The sequence below is a fragment of the Polyodon spathula genome, chromosome 1 (genome assembly GCF_017654505.1).
Source record: "Polyodon spathula isolate WHYD16114869_AA chromosome 1, ASM1765450v1, whole genome shotgun sequence".
In the NCBI taxonomy this organism is placed as follows: Eukaryota; Metazoa; Chordata; class Actinopteri; order Acipenseriformes; family Polyodontidae; genus Polyodon; species Polyodon spathula.
In genome coordinates, this window is record NC_054534.1 from 12,693,089 (window position 1) to 12,711,092 (window position 18,004).

General features: G+C 37.7%; 1 protein-coding gene across 1 annotated transcript in view; it reads right to left on the reverse strand.

Moving 5' to 3' along the window:
* Positions 1-4,162, reverse strand: part of LOC121315407 (ciliary neurotrophic factor receptor subunit alpha-like) — a 32,269-nt gene extending 28,107 nt beyond the window's left edge. Inside the window, exon 1 of the mRNA XM_041249505.1 lies at positions 3,990-4,162. The gene's annotated coding sequence lies outside the window, so the exon portion shown is untranslated. The remainder of the gene's footprint in view (positions 1-3,989) is intronic.
* Between the last annotated feature and the right edge of the window lie 13,842 nt (positions 4,163-18,004).

The following is an 18,004-nucleotide window of genomic DNA, read 5'->3' on the forward strand; positions in this document are numbered from 1 at the left end:
TTTACTTTCTTACTTTTATTTAGTTTTTTAACTCTCTCCTGTCTGCACCCATTCTCCACTCACCGAACACAGTGATGCAGTAAAATGTGCATCTATATGTACTGTTGTGCCGGGATACAATTACTAATTAATTATTCACTTGAAACCCAGCATGTGAACTAATTTGTGCAACCCAATGCTCACATATTATTAAATATTTTAAATGCACGTGAAGTAAAATGCCTAAATACAACTGCTGCTCTCCCTCATGCAGTGGAGGTGGGACTAGCTCCCCCTTGAACTTTGGACGCTCATGCTCCCCCCGTCTGAGTGCTGGACGCTCGTGCTCCCCCCGTCTGGGCACTGGAGACCCTGCTACCTGGAATGCTGTTCTGTTTATCGCTAACTCCAGATAGCAGAGGACTAACTTCACACCTTCCTCCAGGGTGTTTAGGGTGTGTTCCCTCTCATACGCCTCCCATCACTCCCTGTCCATCAGCCACAGGACCCGAATAGTCCTGGATCCAATCCCTCAGCCTGATGGTGTCTTCTGCCATAGCCCTTTTTTATTTTGCTCTGCAGTACTCTTCCTGGCCTGAGTCTTGCAGGAGCTGTTGTCCTGGTTCTGATACCAAATGTGACAAAGTGAGTAAGTGAGTGCAGGTGAAGGCAATGCTCTTCACTCTCTCCCATTCCTTTGCCCTGAACACACAACCCTGAGTGAGTGAGTGAGTAAAATATGCATATATATATATATATATATATATATATATATAGATATAATATATATATACATATAATATATATATATATATACAATATAAATCAATTAATTAAACTAATTAATTATAATGCTGGCCACTATACTATAGCTGGAGAGGGGCATATGACAGCTCATAAGGGAGGCAGCATAGGGCAACCTGAAACTTATTCTTGTTGAAAAACGAGGCAACATTTTTCAGAATTGTGGAAAACAAATCAGTAAAATTAGGAATGAAATTAGGAGCAAACCTTTTAAAAGAAAAACAAAGCAGACCAAAAGGTGTTGGCTTTTTAGGGTGAAGTTGTCTTTTTTCAGGTTCTATCTTGTACTGTAAATGATTGATGCCATTCACATCCACTTAATCACACTTCACTGTATGTATTTATGTTCTCATAGGATAAGAAGTATATGGCTGTTTTTTAGACCCAGATTACCACTAATCCCAGGCTACATAATGTTAGTAATTGAACCCACAATTAGTGTAAATTGGTAGCGTTATAAAAACTGACACATGGTAATACCCAGTACTACAAAACAAATAATACCTATCAGAAAAGTCCTTTTAGACATGCAATAAAGCATATAGTCCAAACACAACATTTGTACAGGGTTTCCAGGGTTTTACCACACATAGGTATTGATTTGTACATCAGTACCTTGATCATCAGCCTTCAAAAAACGCCTCTAAACAGAAGAGGTGCCGTTTGTTCTATGGAGATCATTCCAATACTCTTGTAGTTGGTGTCATTGGGATACTGGAGCTATTTAGCAATCTACTAATTGGTCAACAGCAAATGTACCCCAGCGTGTTTTAAAGTAGCATATCTCATAAGTCTTTGAAGATTAGGATATCCTTACATGTGATTCAGCTTTAATTGCTCATCTTTATTATGACATGAAAAACTTCCTTGTCAGACTCAGGGAAACAGGAATAATCCTCCTTCAAAAGGGGTAATATTTTGAGGTGTGCGTTTGCTCCCATATCCGCCTAACGAGGGCTACAAAAAATACATACATTTTTCACAAACCACAATCACAGCTCCTGCTTATTGGCAAAATAGATTGTTGATAGTTGAGGGAGATGTAGAAATGGTGTACCGCGTCTAAAATTCTCCATGTATCCTCAAATATGTATTTGTTTAGAGTCATTTTCATAAAACTGTGCATCTGTGTGTATGATACATGTCTCCATCCACAGGACTTTGAAACTTTGATAAAGGTGTTATTTTAATTGGCAGTGTTGATGTTTTTTGAGGGTTGCGACTCTCTTATTTATTTATTTATTTTTATTATGTCTGCAAGTTCTGTTCATGTACTTTTTTTTAACAAAAAGACTGAAGCTGTTTTTTTTTTATGCATAACTGAGCACAGGTTGTGTTGACAATTACCTTTTTTTATTAGATTTTTGTGCATGTTAAGTTTCCAAGTACAATATCATATCATATTTATTTGTGTAGTTTGTGTGTGTGTGTGTGTGTGTGTGTGTGTGTGTGTGTGTGACATTTTAAAGGCATTTAGATGTTGATTGCATGTTTTTTTTAAATAAATACAAAAACAGTATTAGCACTTCAAAACAACATGTATTCAATACTGAACAGTTTAATCATATGAACCAGTTCTGCATCATTCTTCTGCTGTAAGATAATCACCTTTACATATGTGGGGTGCACTTATACCCGTCCACCTTCTGTGTGAGCTCATTATTGCTGCTGACAAAGGGTTAAATGAATGCCTTCATAGCAACATTTTATTTACCTTTAAAACTAGGTAAAATTTGATTAGGAACATTATTATTTAGACTGTCTACCTTCATTATTCGCTTGCTTCACATGGCAGAAGTAATCCACATACAGTCGTCGTCGCTATGACAAATGTCTAGCGATTGCGCTGGGTTCCTGTTCGTGACACTTCTGCCACAGTTTACATAATTAAAATTGGGCTCTATATGTACCAAAGTTATGAAAATCAAACTTACTTTGACTGAACTTTGTAGCCTGTATCATGTAGTGTAACATTGATTTTCTTCTATATTTGTTTTTCTGTCTGCATTGGCATATTTATCACAACTGCAATACTGATAACTAATGACTTCTATTTCATGTGAAACTTTATTTGGGTACAAATTCACATGTTTACAGCTTTAAAAACATGCATGCAATAGTGTAGTTACTTTCAATAAACCCACAATGATACTGGGCTTTAGCTGTGTTTTTTTTTTTTTTTTCTACAGAATTGCACATGCATCCAAAAATCATTGCTATTTTAGCATTTGATTAAAACACAGCTGATACATTTTAAATATCAGAAGTAACACTTTAACCTTGAATTGATGAACGTTTAATCAAAATGCTTTATCTGCTGAAGACAATGTTGGAAGAAAATAACTTGCCTGTGGCAGCTACAGCACTTTGCTTTTGCCCATAAAGTAGTAAATGTCTCTAAAACGTTACATTCATCAATTATTCAATCAGCTGTGATTCAGTTACAGCTGCCAAACGTGTTTGCATAAATGAGCAAATTGTATTTGTTATACGTTCTCTTCTGTGTATTTTTTTATTTTTTATTTCTATGACAGTTTGAGAGAATTTCTGAACGCCTTGTTGGATTGATCTGAAAATATGCACACAGATTCACTGTGGAAGGAAAGTATCACGTTTTAAACAAACAGATTAGTAAAATAAAACATTAATTAATAGTTGCCATGTTAGGAAAACATCCTTCCAGTTTTTATACAATTTATAAAATTCCTTTATTATTATTATTATTATTATTATTATTATTATTATTATTATTATTATTATTATTGTACAATAACTTGATTTAAGATTCCAGAGACGAGTTCTTTTACATGACATAAAAAATAATAATAATAATTGCACATAGACTTCCAAATAATATAAAGAAATCTACAAAACATTAATTTTGAGATTGTAAGATTTACGAACAGAATAGTCATTCCAGTTCTACAAAAAATCAAAACGACCAAAGCGTTTAAAACAGATACACAATATAGCACCCTTTAAAGCTACAGTCCCGTTTCATAATTTAATAGATCACATTTATGAATACCTAATAGCAATCTTAACGATGTAGGGTTTTTTTTTTTTTTTTTTTTTTTTTTTTTCTTGGAAGAGAAATGAAACCAATCGGTAGGTCCATCAAGTTTAACTTTGTTCGTAGTTTAATAAATACTTTTTTTTTTTCACAGTCACAAAACTCTAACAGCAACAGCACATATATGTCTTACCTTATTTTCTGTAGATATTATCGATGTATAAACCCCATCTTTGCCTGTTTTGAGCAGCTACGTTTTACCAGGCTCGATTAGTTCACTGACATCTGGTTATCAGTAGGGCAGGATGTATAGTACGACTATTCAGACGTGAACAGGGACGCCTATTGGCGCCATTGGAGAGACGTCTTGTCAGTTAAAGGGAGTAGAGTAGAGTTCCTGCTTCCAAGGGGAAAAAATAAAAAGTTCACTACGAACTGGATAAAAAAAAAATAAAAATAAAAAAAAATAAAGGAATCAGTAAAACTGTGGAACCGTATTCCTGTAACTATTTGACATATCCATTTAGTCTATTAAGTAATGCATCTTACATCTAAAAAATGCTCGTTTCATTTTAATATTAATTTTAAAAAAAATTGGCGGCATTCATTTCAAGAAAGAAAGCAAGCTTTAACTCGATATTCTATTACAGTAATTTACAGCTTGCCTCTAGGCAGGTAACAGAAGTGCAAGACACTACTGCAGCTACTGCTACGGTATAACTGTATTGTAACAGAAACTAAAATGACTTCACAATGTATAATTTTACTCAGAAAGAATACCTTCAAACTGTTTAACTGGCTTCAAACAACCTAATTTGGATTTAAAAAAACAACAAAACAAAACAAAAACAAACAAAAAACGCATTGTACAAAATACTGAATACTAGGGATCCCTGCGCTGCTGTAACTGAAATGATAGAAATGACGTGATATCAAAGAAGTTAACAATGTCATTTCATGAATGATCTTAGGTCAACAAGAAAGCCAGATTTAAAAACAAAATTCATATAGCCACCATGCCTTGGTGGTTGAAAAAAGAAAACTGAGTGACTCACTTCTGATTCAGAGTTAGGGCTCTTAAACAGTACTTTAATGTGCCCCAGGCCAGTCTTGAGAAAGCTAGGGGAAAAAAAAAATGCTGACAGAATAATATTAATGTTGTTTATGTTGGAGAATTTTAGTCTGTTCATAAAATTAAACAATGTACCCTTTAGGTATTGGCTGGAACTGACCATGCCTATGGAACTGGGATTCACTTTGAATATGCGGCGTTGTTTTAAAGGTGAACTTACTTAAAATGGTCTTACTATATACTATAAAAAATATAATATACTTTTGTATTTGATGTACTTTGTGCGCCTTTATAATTACTTTAAAGGTTTTTGGTTTGTATCTCAGAAATTAATAGTAAAAGTTAAAACCACTGAGTGATTTTGCTACCATTTGGTTTGCCTTTTAAGTTATGCATTTTACTTGAAAGTTTGGTTGCACTATTTAGGTGTGTTAGTGGAGTACTCTGGAAGAGTCAAGTTCCTTTTCAATTCGAAGATGACCACCACTACATTAGGTATGGGATATTCCTGCCCTTCAGGTAGGTATTGCTGAGCTTTCCATCCAGAGCTGCCGACAGGCCCCTTCCTGGGATGATGTACTTGGCCCGCCTACCGAGGGAATAAAACTGTCACCCAAAGGAATCTCTTCCTCTTTTTCCCTCTCAAGACGGTACAGTAAGACCTCTGTCTTGAGCTGAGCGTGTTAATAGAAAAGAGCTTCTCAGCTGGTGTAGGAGGATACTCTATCCATAGCGCCCTCTGGGAATGGAACTTCTTTCTCCTTCAAAATGCAAGTGGGTGAGACCCTTGCTGAGGAAGAGCCTGGCTTCGAGAGTGCCTCAGAAGCCAATACCACCCCATTGTCCCGCTTGGTCTTGGCACTCATGGAGTGCTTGATGCGTTCATATCCCTAGGACATACTTTTGGGCCACCTGTAGAGGAGATATTACAAAAATCCCACAGGAGGCGTTTTCAGGGCCAACGCCATAAACACACACACCAAACTGCCAACCCAAGCCTTAGCAGCACGAGCAGGGCCCCTGAAGGCTGACGACCTCAGACCCCCTTCTCGGCACAACAGCTGCAGTACTGGCACTCTTGCATCTCAGACTTCTGGGTGCTTGCCACTGTGCAAAACTGTCTGGGCCTTGAGGTCCATCCCTGCACATAAACATGCTGGAGTTGCAAGCAGTATTCCTTGCTCTCTTCTGTTTCCTCCCAGTGCTGAGTGGTACACATGTGTTGATTCGGATGGACAGCACAACAGTGGTGGAGTAAGTCAATGACCAGAGGCCTACGGTCCCTGGGGTTGCATCGCATAGCTTTCAATCTATTGGTGTGGGCTCAGAGGAACTTGCTGTCCCTACGGGCGACGCACATTCCCGGAGCAGTGAACTGGGCAGAGGACCTCCTCTCCAGGAGTGGCCTGCATCCGTCGAAATGACGACTCCACCTTCAGACAGTGGAGTGCATTTGGGAATGGTTTGGGAAGGCACTCTTCGTTCGGCACAGATGACGCATTGTCCCACATGGTACTCCCTCCACCGTTTAGGTTGTCCACTAGGCGTAGACATCCTAGCGCACAAATGGCCCAAAGCATTTTTGTACATTTTCCTGTCTATACCACTGCTCCTGACTTTTCTCGAAAAAGTCTGGTTAGTTCTCCTAGTGGCTCCCAAGTGGCCCAGGAGCATATAGTTTTTGACCCTGTGCCAGCTGCTGCATGACTAGCCCTGGGAGATTCCACCCAGGCTCTCTTTGGCATCGGGAACCGGGCATGTTCTAGCTATGAGTCTGGCCCCTGAAAGGGACCGCTGGCTAGCCCTAGGGCTATTGGACGATACAAAATGCTAAGGCAGACTCCACTTGATCTTTATATACCTATAAGTGGAAGTATTTTCAAGCTTTGTGTCTGGGTAGAAACCATAACCCCATCTCTTGCCCTTTGCCGTTCATCTTTTAATTTCTAAAAGAACCGCTTGATGCTGGAAAGTCACCTTCCACTTTGAATATGTATTTAGCGGCTGTCTCTGTTTGTCATGTCCCTGTAGATTCTATGTCTGTGGGTGCGCATTTTTTGGCTACACGTTTCCTTAAAGGCGCGAGGCGATTACGGCCACCTAGGAGGACTGTTCTCCCAGAATGGAGCCTTAATATTGTACTAGAGGCTCTCATAAAGGCCTCGTTTGAGCCCTTACACTCCATAGAGCTGAAGTACCTGTCTATGAAGACAGCCTTCCTCTTGGCTATCATGTCTGCTAAGCGGATCAGTGAGCTTCAGGCACTGTCTGTGCACAGCTCCTGTATGCCTATTTGGGAGGATGGCAGCAGGGTGTTGCTGCGCACCAATCCTGCTTTCCTCCCCAAGGTGATTACAGCCTTCCACATTAACCAATCTGTGGAACTGGAGTCCTTTAATCCACCTCCATTTGCTTCAATGGAGGATGAGAGATTAAAGTGCGGGCATTGAGATGCTATGTGCATAAGTCAAGAGCTCTGCATCAATCTGACCAGCTCTTCATCTGTCATGGAACACGACAAAAACACAGACACTGGTGAGTAAATGACTCCTGAGAGTAATATTACGGTAATTTAAGTAGGACTAAGGAAAGGTCACAAGTGCGTGACGATTCATTACCATTTTGCTCATTTGCATACATTTTGCATTGTGTTTTGTATCATTTTCGGCAGTTCTGACAGCACGCGGGAAGATGCCAGCGCTCAGAGTGAAAGGAAAGTTTGCTCCCCAATGTTTTTTAAACCTCATTCTGTTTAAAAAAACAACCTCGATCACACATGTGATCACTCTCCTCTTTAATATCATTATGTAAGCTATGTAAACAAATTAGCATTTTAAGATGCAACAAAGGTATTGATTTGAGAACTAAAACTATACATATATGTTGCAGGCATATGCACATTTAGATAAAAAAAAAAATGTGTAGAGTAAAAAAACAATACAGGGTTGTTATAAGGGAAAGTTATAATCTAAAACATGCAATTCAAGTGAATCTTTTCATGAGGGGGCATTTCCATCTCTGTGATTTTCATGGTAGGCTGCACCATTGTAAAAGCTTATTGAATACAAATGTAACCACTGACGGGAGTGCAGTGACACTTTCCTTAATGATCCCAGGTGTAGCTGTAGCATGAAATTATCATGTGAAATGAAGTACTTAAAAACACTGGTGATAAATATTAATTTGTACACATAAAAAAAAAAAAAAGCATTTTAAATGATTTAATGGCAGACGTGGCTGTTCATCATGACAGGGAAAATGCAATGCATGTCATTTCTTTCATTCATTGACATTTTCATGACATTAATTTCATGTTGTGAACTTGGCGGTCAATAAGAATGCAACATTCAGAGTCAGATAGGCGCACGCTGTTTCTTTCATATACGATGTGTATACTTGGATTCAGCATCTGCCTGTGCCTTATTCTAATAGATAACATTATCTTCTAACTACATACTCACTATTTGTAAAATGCTATTTGTGGAAAATACCGAAGAGTATTTTTGAAACTTTGAAAATATTTCTCTGTAGTATAAGCTGGGACTCCCCCTTCACCTTTAAACTGTTGACACTGATTATTATTGTTATTCCTGGACACGAAACTCACCCTACATAAATGGAGCAGTAAAAACAAAAGGGACTGTACCATACCTAAAACTACATTCCTATCCGTGATATGTAATGTATATTGAACTGTCATTTATCTTCAAAGGAAAAGTTACTTTGCATGCTGATCTTTGCTGAACAAAATATAATTGTAGCATTTCAAAAAAAAGAGAATGGCTCAGCAAGATTAGTGGTGGAGTCTCTGCAGTCTCTTAATGACCCAGAGTCTGTAAATACGAAACAGTTTCAAAGAAACACATTGCTTTGGCTGCATCCCAAGTTGTCCATATTTTTTCAATCAGTTTCTGATTATTTTGAAATAATGCTGGTGTTTTAACGAGGGAACAGAAATCCAACATTGTTGCAGGAGGGAGTGTGATTCTCCTGATTAACTCATCCAAGTAAATGTTGAGAAATGCATTCCCCAGCTGACCCACGATGTGAGAATAACAATGTCAACAATATGTTTAAAAGTATAATGTTGCGATACAGACAACACAGGACACAGCGAAGGCACAGTAATGTGTTTCTTGTAAACTTTGCAGTGTTCTGTAATATTTTAAAGCAGTCAGAATTGTGTTGAAATGGAAATTGCAGGGGTACTTAAAGCACAGGGGATAGTAATACTAAATAATGACACTTGACTAGAAGGATTTTTAACCCCAGAAAGTGGAAGTCTTTCAAGTTACTTCAAACTCACAAGTTGTATGGTACCCTAACTTTATATTCATTGCATTAAAAAGACACCTAGCTTCTCCCCCCCAGGACCTGTTATATGTTTCCTTGACTTTGCAGCCTTGGAGTTTTGAACCAGGTGTTAGGAAAGTAGTAGCTGGAACTACTGTAGGTCTCCACAGGAGTCAAGGGTGCTGTGGGCTGAAAGTGTGGGTCAGGGCTACTGGGTACTGTGGGCAAACGAGACCATGTTGCCATATTGCAAAGTCACTAGACTAGACATTTTGCTGAAGTGCTCCATTACCAGGGTCTGCAGGGCTCAATACTAATTGATGGCCCACCTGATAGGAGGCAGACAATCCTAGCATTACCCCCCCAAACCTCCCCCCCCCCCAGCTCTATCACACTGTAACACAAAGGAGGTAGTAGCTGCTCAAATAATGTGCTCTACCTTGTCTGGCGGTGAGTTCTTGTTACAAATTATTCCCAAGGTATATTAATTGGTCATACTGTAACAGTGAAGACATACTAGAACACTGCACTTCAAAATGTACTTTCAGAGCTCCCTTTTGTATTAGATGAAGCCACGTTTCAGAGTTTCATGTTTTCATTATATGACACAATAATGGCACTGTAGCTTTGAAATTGAAGTTTTGAAATGAATACACTATTACTTTTATTTTCATTTTTTTAACCAATTATTTTACCCACTTTTACCCCCTTGTTTGGATTGTCCAGTCATGTTTCCTCACTCAGGACCTGGAAGAGAACAAAGACCAGCCCCAAAGCTGCCCGCTTGAATACACCAGCCGTGCCTTTATCAGATAAGCCATTTGGGGACCGTACCCCATGACTTTCTTAAATACCATTTTACAACATGCCAGCAGACATTATTTTAAAAAAATGTGTATAATTTATTTATTATAAAATTACAGTATCTTGGCTCGAATCTGTTTTTGACATGAACTACTTCCGTTAACCAATTGTGCATCTCTCTGTTCTATTTCTTAGAAGAAGTTTAAGACAAAGCACAAAACCATTACTATAGCTGTTTTTGGGTCTCTGTTATTCTTGATTTAGGCCTACAATTAGACAAGATTGTTTCGGGGCAAACCAAGGTGGGAGTGTAACTATGTGATATTAAAACAGATGCCTTTTCTTTAATTATCAATTCCAAGTCGTTACGCGTTCCAAAAATGTGCAACAAATTAGGTTTCCATGTTGGGCAAAGCTTCCATCTAGACATATGCTCAAGTTTAAGTTCTGTTAAAACCACTACATACCTTTTACCCAGCCAAAAAAAAAACCAGCAACAACTTCCAAAAATGTGTTTTCTTTTTCTTGTGTTCCATGACTTTTAGGCATTAGTATTATGTTAAATTGAGTGAAAAAAAAAAAAAAAAAAACTTATCTTTACTGGTTACAGTAAAGTCTAACATATCTTGTAAGAGGTCAAAATACAACATGTTATCCTGTTAGGTTGGGTTTGAATGCAGGGAAATAATTGAAGTTGTTAAAGCTCATCTTTATTGTTAATGTAAACAATTGGAGGTCATATGTGGGTCCACCTACTGAATTCCAGAACTGGTGCCTTATATGCACTAGTGGCTCACCTCTAAACCTCAGTTATCGATTAGGAGTTGTAATGATCGAATCAACTCTGATCCAGCTTTAAAGCCAATGGCCCTGTTTTGCACCTTACCCTATGTAGGCCAAGACAGGTGAACTATTCCACTCAATTTTCCTCCCTGACTGGTGGAGCTCATGCAACTCTTCCTGTTATCCCTCAACCAAGACTGGAAACAGGATTGAGAACAGTGAGCTCTGAACTGCACTGGGGACCTGTTTATTGCAGCCTCTATAAGTGTGTTAAACATTTGCATTAAATAGACAGTCCATCTAAATTGAGTGCCATATGTAATAAAGACTGTGCTTTACAAAAAAAAAAAAAAAAAAAACCTTATAATTATCAGACATGATATTAATTGTTCTACATATAGTGTGTATAGATGATATTTTAAACTGTTTCACTTGTTAATATTAATCATCATTATTTTTAACAACTTTATAGTTCCTTATAAATGGATTTACAGCTATGTATTATAGTCGACTGAAACCTGCTGAATAATGTTACCTTAACATATTTAATTAAATACTGCTTTGCAGTTTTCCATATATTTAACAAAAAACTGACAAAAATTGAAAAATGTAATGCTTTGAAACCTAATATGAAATACTGTACTACTAGTATGGCTTCCTGTAGACTTGAACAATATCTTTTTGTAGTTTCTTTGATTACATGATGATAAATAAAAGATCTAAATTAAGTTTATATAGTTTTTATTTTGATTTTTAATTATGTCGCAATCCTAAAATTCCAGGTGATGAGAAACTTTTGACCATAGCTGTATATACATTATAAAAGTGTGATCAAAATTTCTTAAATGGAAAGATTATATTTATTGGAATATGTTTATGAAGACATTTTTTCACAATAATAATAATAATAATAATAATAATAATAATAATATAATAATAATAATAATAATAATAATAACATTATTGGTTATGTTTAAAATATGTACTGTATTTGTGAAACTTGCAATGTCTTAGATTCATTAAGCAGCCAGCAAAGCATTATTGGCTGCCATATAAAGCAGATACATTACAGACAAAAAAAAAAAAAAAAAAAAAACTTTTTAAGTTCTGTTTTGATTCAACTCATGCTTTGTGTTAATAAATTGAGAAATACATCCTTAATCATTTTCCAAACAATTTTAAAACGATTATTTACAAAGCCTTCACAAAAAGCAAATACATTAATTATTACAGGTTTCATGATGAAAAAGTATATTTTCAGTTATGTAAAGTAAACCTTGTTTTATTTAAAGAGTGAAGTCACTATTTGGCACACAATGAAACAATGGAGCTGAGCTTTGTCATAGTTGATTGCTTGTATTGCCATACAGAGGAAATTGCTGCTTGGACATGACAACAGCCCTGTTTAAATCAGGATTTCACAGAATGCACAGAAATCATGAAATTAGCCCAATACCACGATTGTTTTCAATTTTATTAAGAAATAAAAAATACATTATTTCATAATTATTATTTCTATTTCATACAAAAAAAAATGCATTAATGAAACTGTACAGCTGTGCTGTGTGCCTGTCTGTACTATTCACCATGCACATAGTGCTGTGCAGTGAGTGTCATGTGACTATATGCAATGTGGCAGGAAATTAAAATACTACACACTAGAAACAAGAAAATGGCTGTCCCAAAAAGGGTAAAAATGTGTCTGTAGCAGATCAAGAAAAGCAGTATCTAGCAGGAATTTTATACAGTGATGGAAATAAGCACTTCTGTACATCCTGCAACTTTGCTCTAGAGCAGCACCAAAAATCGTCTATTGACAAGCGAGATTCAGGTATTCACCGAAAGAGAAAAGCAATGAAAATCGGCGACTTCCATTATCCAAAAGTCCACTGAAAACCATGAAGCACGAAATACATTAAAATTTGACGTGACAGGGGCGGTTGTTTGCGCAAGTATCCCTTTTGAAAAATTAGACAACCAAAAGTTACATAAATTCTTCAGTCTGAGTGTAGCAAATGGTGGAGTGATTCCTTCATCAGCCCAGCTGAGACGTGAATACTTATATAAAGTTGCTGAGCATCACAAGCAGGAGATTATGGAATTGGTAAAACAGTCTAGTTGCTTGTCAGTGGTCACTGACAAGTCAACTGATGCATAAGATCAATCAATCTTTATTTTATATAGAGCCTTATAGTGGACCACCATCACAAAGCACTTTACAAGATGCAGTAACACCAACAACAAAATCCATAATACTTCAAATACAGAGAAATGCATAATACATGATATACATATTTTAAAATGTATAAAATTATAATGCATTAAATACTCTTGAAAGTGCATAATACATGATAGTAGCATAATACATTAAATAGTAGTAACACATCAGCTAATAGCAGATATCAGGCTTAAAGAGCATGGAAAGCAAGAGAGAACAGGATTTTTTTGAGAGTTGATTTAAAGTGAACGACGGTGGGAGTATCATGCACCAAAGCTGGGAGAGAGTTCCAAAGAGCCATGAAGCTAAATGAGCATTGTCCAAGTGTGGTGCACTTTTGCTTTGGGATAACAAGCAGGTCAGATTCGGAGGACCTCAGCTGGTGAGCAGGGACATAGCAGGTCAGCAAGTTGGAGAGATACTCTGGACCTGTGTGATGAAGGGCCTTGTAGGCAAGCAGGAGAATTTTGAAAGTAATCCTGAACTTAACAGGCAGCCAGTGCAGCTGGACAAGTTGGAGGGTGATGTGATCACATTTTTTGCATCTGGTAAGGATCATAGCAGCGACATTCTGAACCAGCTACAATCGGTTTATGGCGCGTGATGGAAGACCAACATAGAGTGAGTTGCAGTAGTCAAGTCGAGATATATTGAGATTCTTAAATTGAGTTTTTGATCCTACTAGAATCCTACAGTTCAGATTTGTCAGTGTTGATCTGAAGAAGGATCTGAGGAGGTACTCGGGACCTGTGTGATGAAGGGCATGAGTATCTATTACACATTGTATTTGTTTTGCAAGGCCTAAATAGTGAACATGCATCTGACATAGAACTGGGATAGGCCCTGAAACTAAAATACAGACAGGAAGAGACAGTGTCCGACAGGGAGAGAGAGAAACCAGAAGCTGTGGTTAAGGAATGAGTGAGGAGAGACACATGGCGAGCAATGAGGGTAAGGTTAGTAAGTTTGCAGTAGAGTCAGTTAGTGGATTTTGTTATAATCTTTAACAGAGCAGATGAAGGGAAAATGTTGGGTGATATTAGCCCACTTAAATTGGCAGGATGCTTTAACTGGGCACATTTTATAGGGAAGATTGGTGATTTTCTGCAAAAATAAAGAACAAGAAGAGAAAGCCTTAACTTTCAGTAGTCTGGGGGAAACGTTGAGGGGTATATACCAGGAAATGGTCGGGTAAAGGGTGTGATTTATGGTATATTTCTGGATACAGTGGAGTGAGCAGAGCACTGAAGTATCATGGGAGAAGCAAGGCAGAGAGAACACCAGATGAGCAGCGGAGTTCTGGGTGAGCTGGAGCGGACTGGTGGTGGACTCAGGGAGGCCGGCATAGAGTGAGTTGCAGTAGTCTAAGCAGAAGAGTACCAGGTTTGTGTACGAGTTTTGTGAGTACTTGGGTCACCTCATCCACCAACATAGCCTCATGTTTCACTCCTATGCAGATGACACTCAGCTCTACCTAAAACTCAACCCTGGATGTCCCTCTGTCATGGTCCAAGACATTGAGGCCTAGATGTCTGCCAGTTTTCTTCAGATCAACACTGACAAATCTGAACTGTAGGATTCTAGTAGGATCAAAAACTCAATTTAAGAATCTCAATATATCTCGACTTGACTACTGCAACTCACTCTATGTTGGTCTTCCATCACGCGCCATAAACCGATTGTAGCTGGTTCAGAATGTCGCTGCTATGATCCTTACCAGATGCAAAAAATGTGATCACATCACCCTCCAACTTGTCCAGCTGCACTGGCTGCCTGTTAAGTTCAGGATTACTTTCAAAATTCTCCTGCTTGCCTACAAGGCCCTTCATCACACAGGTCCAGAGTATCTCTCCAACTTGCTGACTTGCTATGTCCCTGCACACAAGCTGAGGTCCTCTGACTCTGGCTTACTTATCATACCCAAGCAAAAGTGCACCACACTTGGAGAGCGCTCTTTTAGCTTCATGGCTCAAATTCTCTGGAACTTTCTCCTACCTTTAGTGCTTGAAGAAAAATAAAAAAAAAGCTTTTAGTAATAAGGAGACATTAATAGCTATTTTATTGGTTTAGAAAAAGCATATGATATGTTGTGGAAAGAAGGTATTTAAATGCATAATATAGGGATACAAGGAAAGATATTTCGTGGGTAGGAGATGTTTTTATCGTATAGGACTATTCAAATCAGAGTGGGTATTGAGTATTCAGAGGTGTATAAGGAGTGGGTTAATTTAGAATTAAGATTAAAATAAATGTTTCTGTTCTGTTTTATGACCAGTAGTTGGTAGCAATGAGTCACATCAGTGATTCGAGCGCCACCCTTTCATTAAAGAAGAAAACGTAGAACTGAAAGCTGTCCTTGCAGATACACTTTACCTACAAACTGTTAATTACAACACCGTTTCACAAGCTATTGTAAAGTGATTGCATAACGTTGACGTTTATTTGGTTGATGTTAGTGCATTTATCGCTCTATTTGCTGTTTCAAAACAAACAAAAAAATCTATACATGTAATTTATAAAATAGTTCTGTACACATTCTGTGAAATATGCTACTTTACCTGTGACACTGCTACGAATTTTAAAACAATATTTTTCACAGGGCCTTAGACAGGATATGATAAGTTAAGAACATGGCTCCAACTTCATATTTCTAAAAAGAAGGACTACAAATACTAGACTGTATTCCAACTGACCTGAACAGCCCCATTGAACTTAATCTGACCCACATGGTCATCCAATGGTAAGTGAAGGCGTAAGGAATTCCATGTTTCTAATTAATTTTTAATTCATTGAAAAAGAGGATTTATGGGGTCTCCCAAGTGACATGTCCAGTAAAGGCGCTCCCCATGAAATGCCGACCGTGGACGGGCACTCACAAGGGGTGGCGCACAATTGGCCCGATCATCGCCCGGGTGGGGAGGGGATAGGTCGGCTGGCTAGGTGCCTGCTAGGTTGCCTGTAAGCTGTCCAGAGCTGTGTTGTCCTCCGACGCTGTAGCTCTGAGTTGGCTGCATGGCAGGCCTGCAGAGTGAAAAGAAGCGATTAGCTGATAGCACACATTTCAGAGGACAGCGTGTGTTTGTCTTCGTCGCTTCCAAGTCAGTGCCTGGGTGGCAGCGGTGAGCTGAGCCTAAAATATTTCATATTGGGAGACAAAAGGGTTAAAATTCATTTGTCGACTACTAAATTAAAATAAAAAAAGTATTATCCCCTTTAATGATGACTCCCAAACATTATGTTTTTTTCTCCTGACCATTTGAGACAGGATTTTGACAATGGCAATGTTCTAGTTTTAGATCAATTTAATCTGTAGCCAGATTTTTACAATATTGCTTAATGTGGCTTATAAAAGGAGAAGTTGTTTGGGGTTTTTCGTTAGTACTAAAGTGTTGCATGCACAGTATTTTAAATTTCTTCTGGCCCAACTTCCTGAATACTGTCACTTTGTCTTATTGTAAAAGTTTACCATAGTAACAGCCTACAGTAGCAAAGTGTTATAAAGCAAAGTGCTAATACATAGGTATGCATTGTAAAAAAATAGCAAGGTCTGGTAAAGCATATTAATAAACAAGGCAAACCAGGCTAACAATGGTACATGCATAGTATAGCCATGGGAAAAGCATGGGGAAAATGAAAAATGCTGTGCAAAAATATATAAGGGAAGTGTAAGTGAAATAAATAGCAAAGTGGACAAAGGACATTTGGTTCCTCTTTGTAGTTTGAAAGGGAATGAGATTAAGTGATCAGTTGAAACTGCATCTCCTGGTGATTTATACTATATTTCTAACCAAGTGTGGGCCCAAGCCCATGCTGCTTAACAGTAGCATATCCAAGTATACAGTCATGATAAACCACATAACTCATTAGTGACACTTATTTATACAATATGAGTTCATTTATATTAGGGTATTTTAATCTTGACATTTTCTATTGATCGACTAATAATTTGATCTATGTGATCGATTAATCCATTATTAACACTGAAATTGTATTGAAAGACAAAGTATTAACATAATGCTATTTACTGCAAATGTTTCATAATGCCCTAATGTTTAATATACATATATTTACATACATGTAATTTGACAGTTCGAAAATACTTGCTTACATGCATGGAAGTTAGCCAAAGTGAGTTATTCAAAATATTAACTTTGGTTTTATTTGCTGTTGAGGTGTTTTATGGGTTAGCAGTGCTCACACCTGACTGACTGGTTAAAACGGGTTACAATCAAAATAAAAGTTAAAAGGTGACTAATTGTACTTTTTGACTGAGTATAATAAAGCAACATGTAAAAGTTGTAATTTGTTGAGTAGTGGGGTAAATAAAGTCGGTACAATTCTAAGGCAGTTTATTTCGATCAGGCATAGTAAGTACAAACAAATAGCACTTGATCTGCTCTACTACAGCAATCTCAGCAGTTGCACAATGCCATCACATTACCAGTGCCATCTACTGTCAAGCCTCAGTACTACAACACCACATATTCTATTTGCTCTGGAAAGTACTTAAATAACTTCTCCTTTTAATTTTTTTAAGAATTATAAAACATGCACACAGTAAATAACTAATAATTAATGAATAATCTATTAATGAATAATTAGGGAATCAACCTTTACAACTAAAGACAAAGAAGCAATTTAATGCAGTAAGTGTGGTATTGTACTGTGACAGAAATACAATGAAACTTGGTTGTAAATCTCCCTTCCGACCTGTGAGGCTGCTAAGCAGAGAGGACAGAGTTCTTTGAACAGGCTAGCCTGACATTTGTTTCCCTGGATTGGGAAGTCATTCACTCTGGAAGAAGTCGAGACTCTGTTGCAAGAACATATTGACCCGGAAGGGAAACAATGTAGCAGCCGCAGATTGTAAAGGCAGCTGCATTCGTTTACCAAGGGGTCATGCATGACAGCATATAAGGGGGACGGAGAATTGTAATCTGTTTCTTCGCATTGGTTTGTACTGAGTAAGAGCCAGAAGGACAGTGAAAGTGTATTGTTACATAAAACCGTAAGTGTTGTGTTTTTGTTTGTTTGTAAT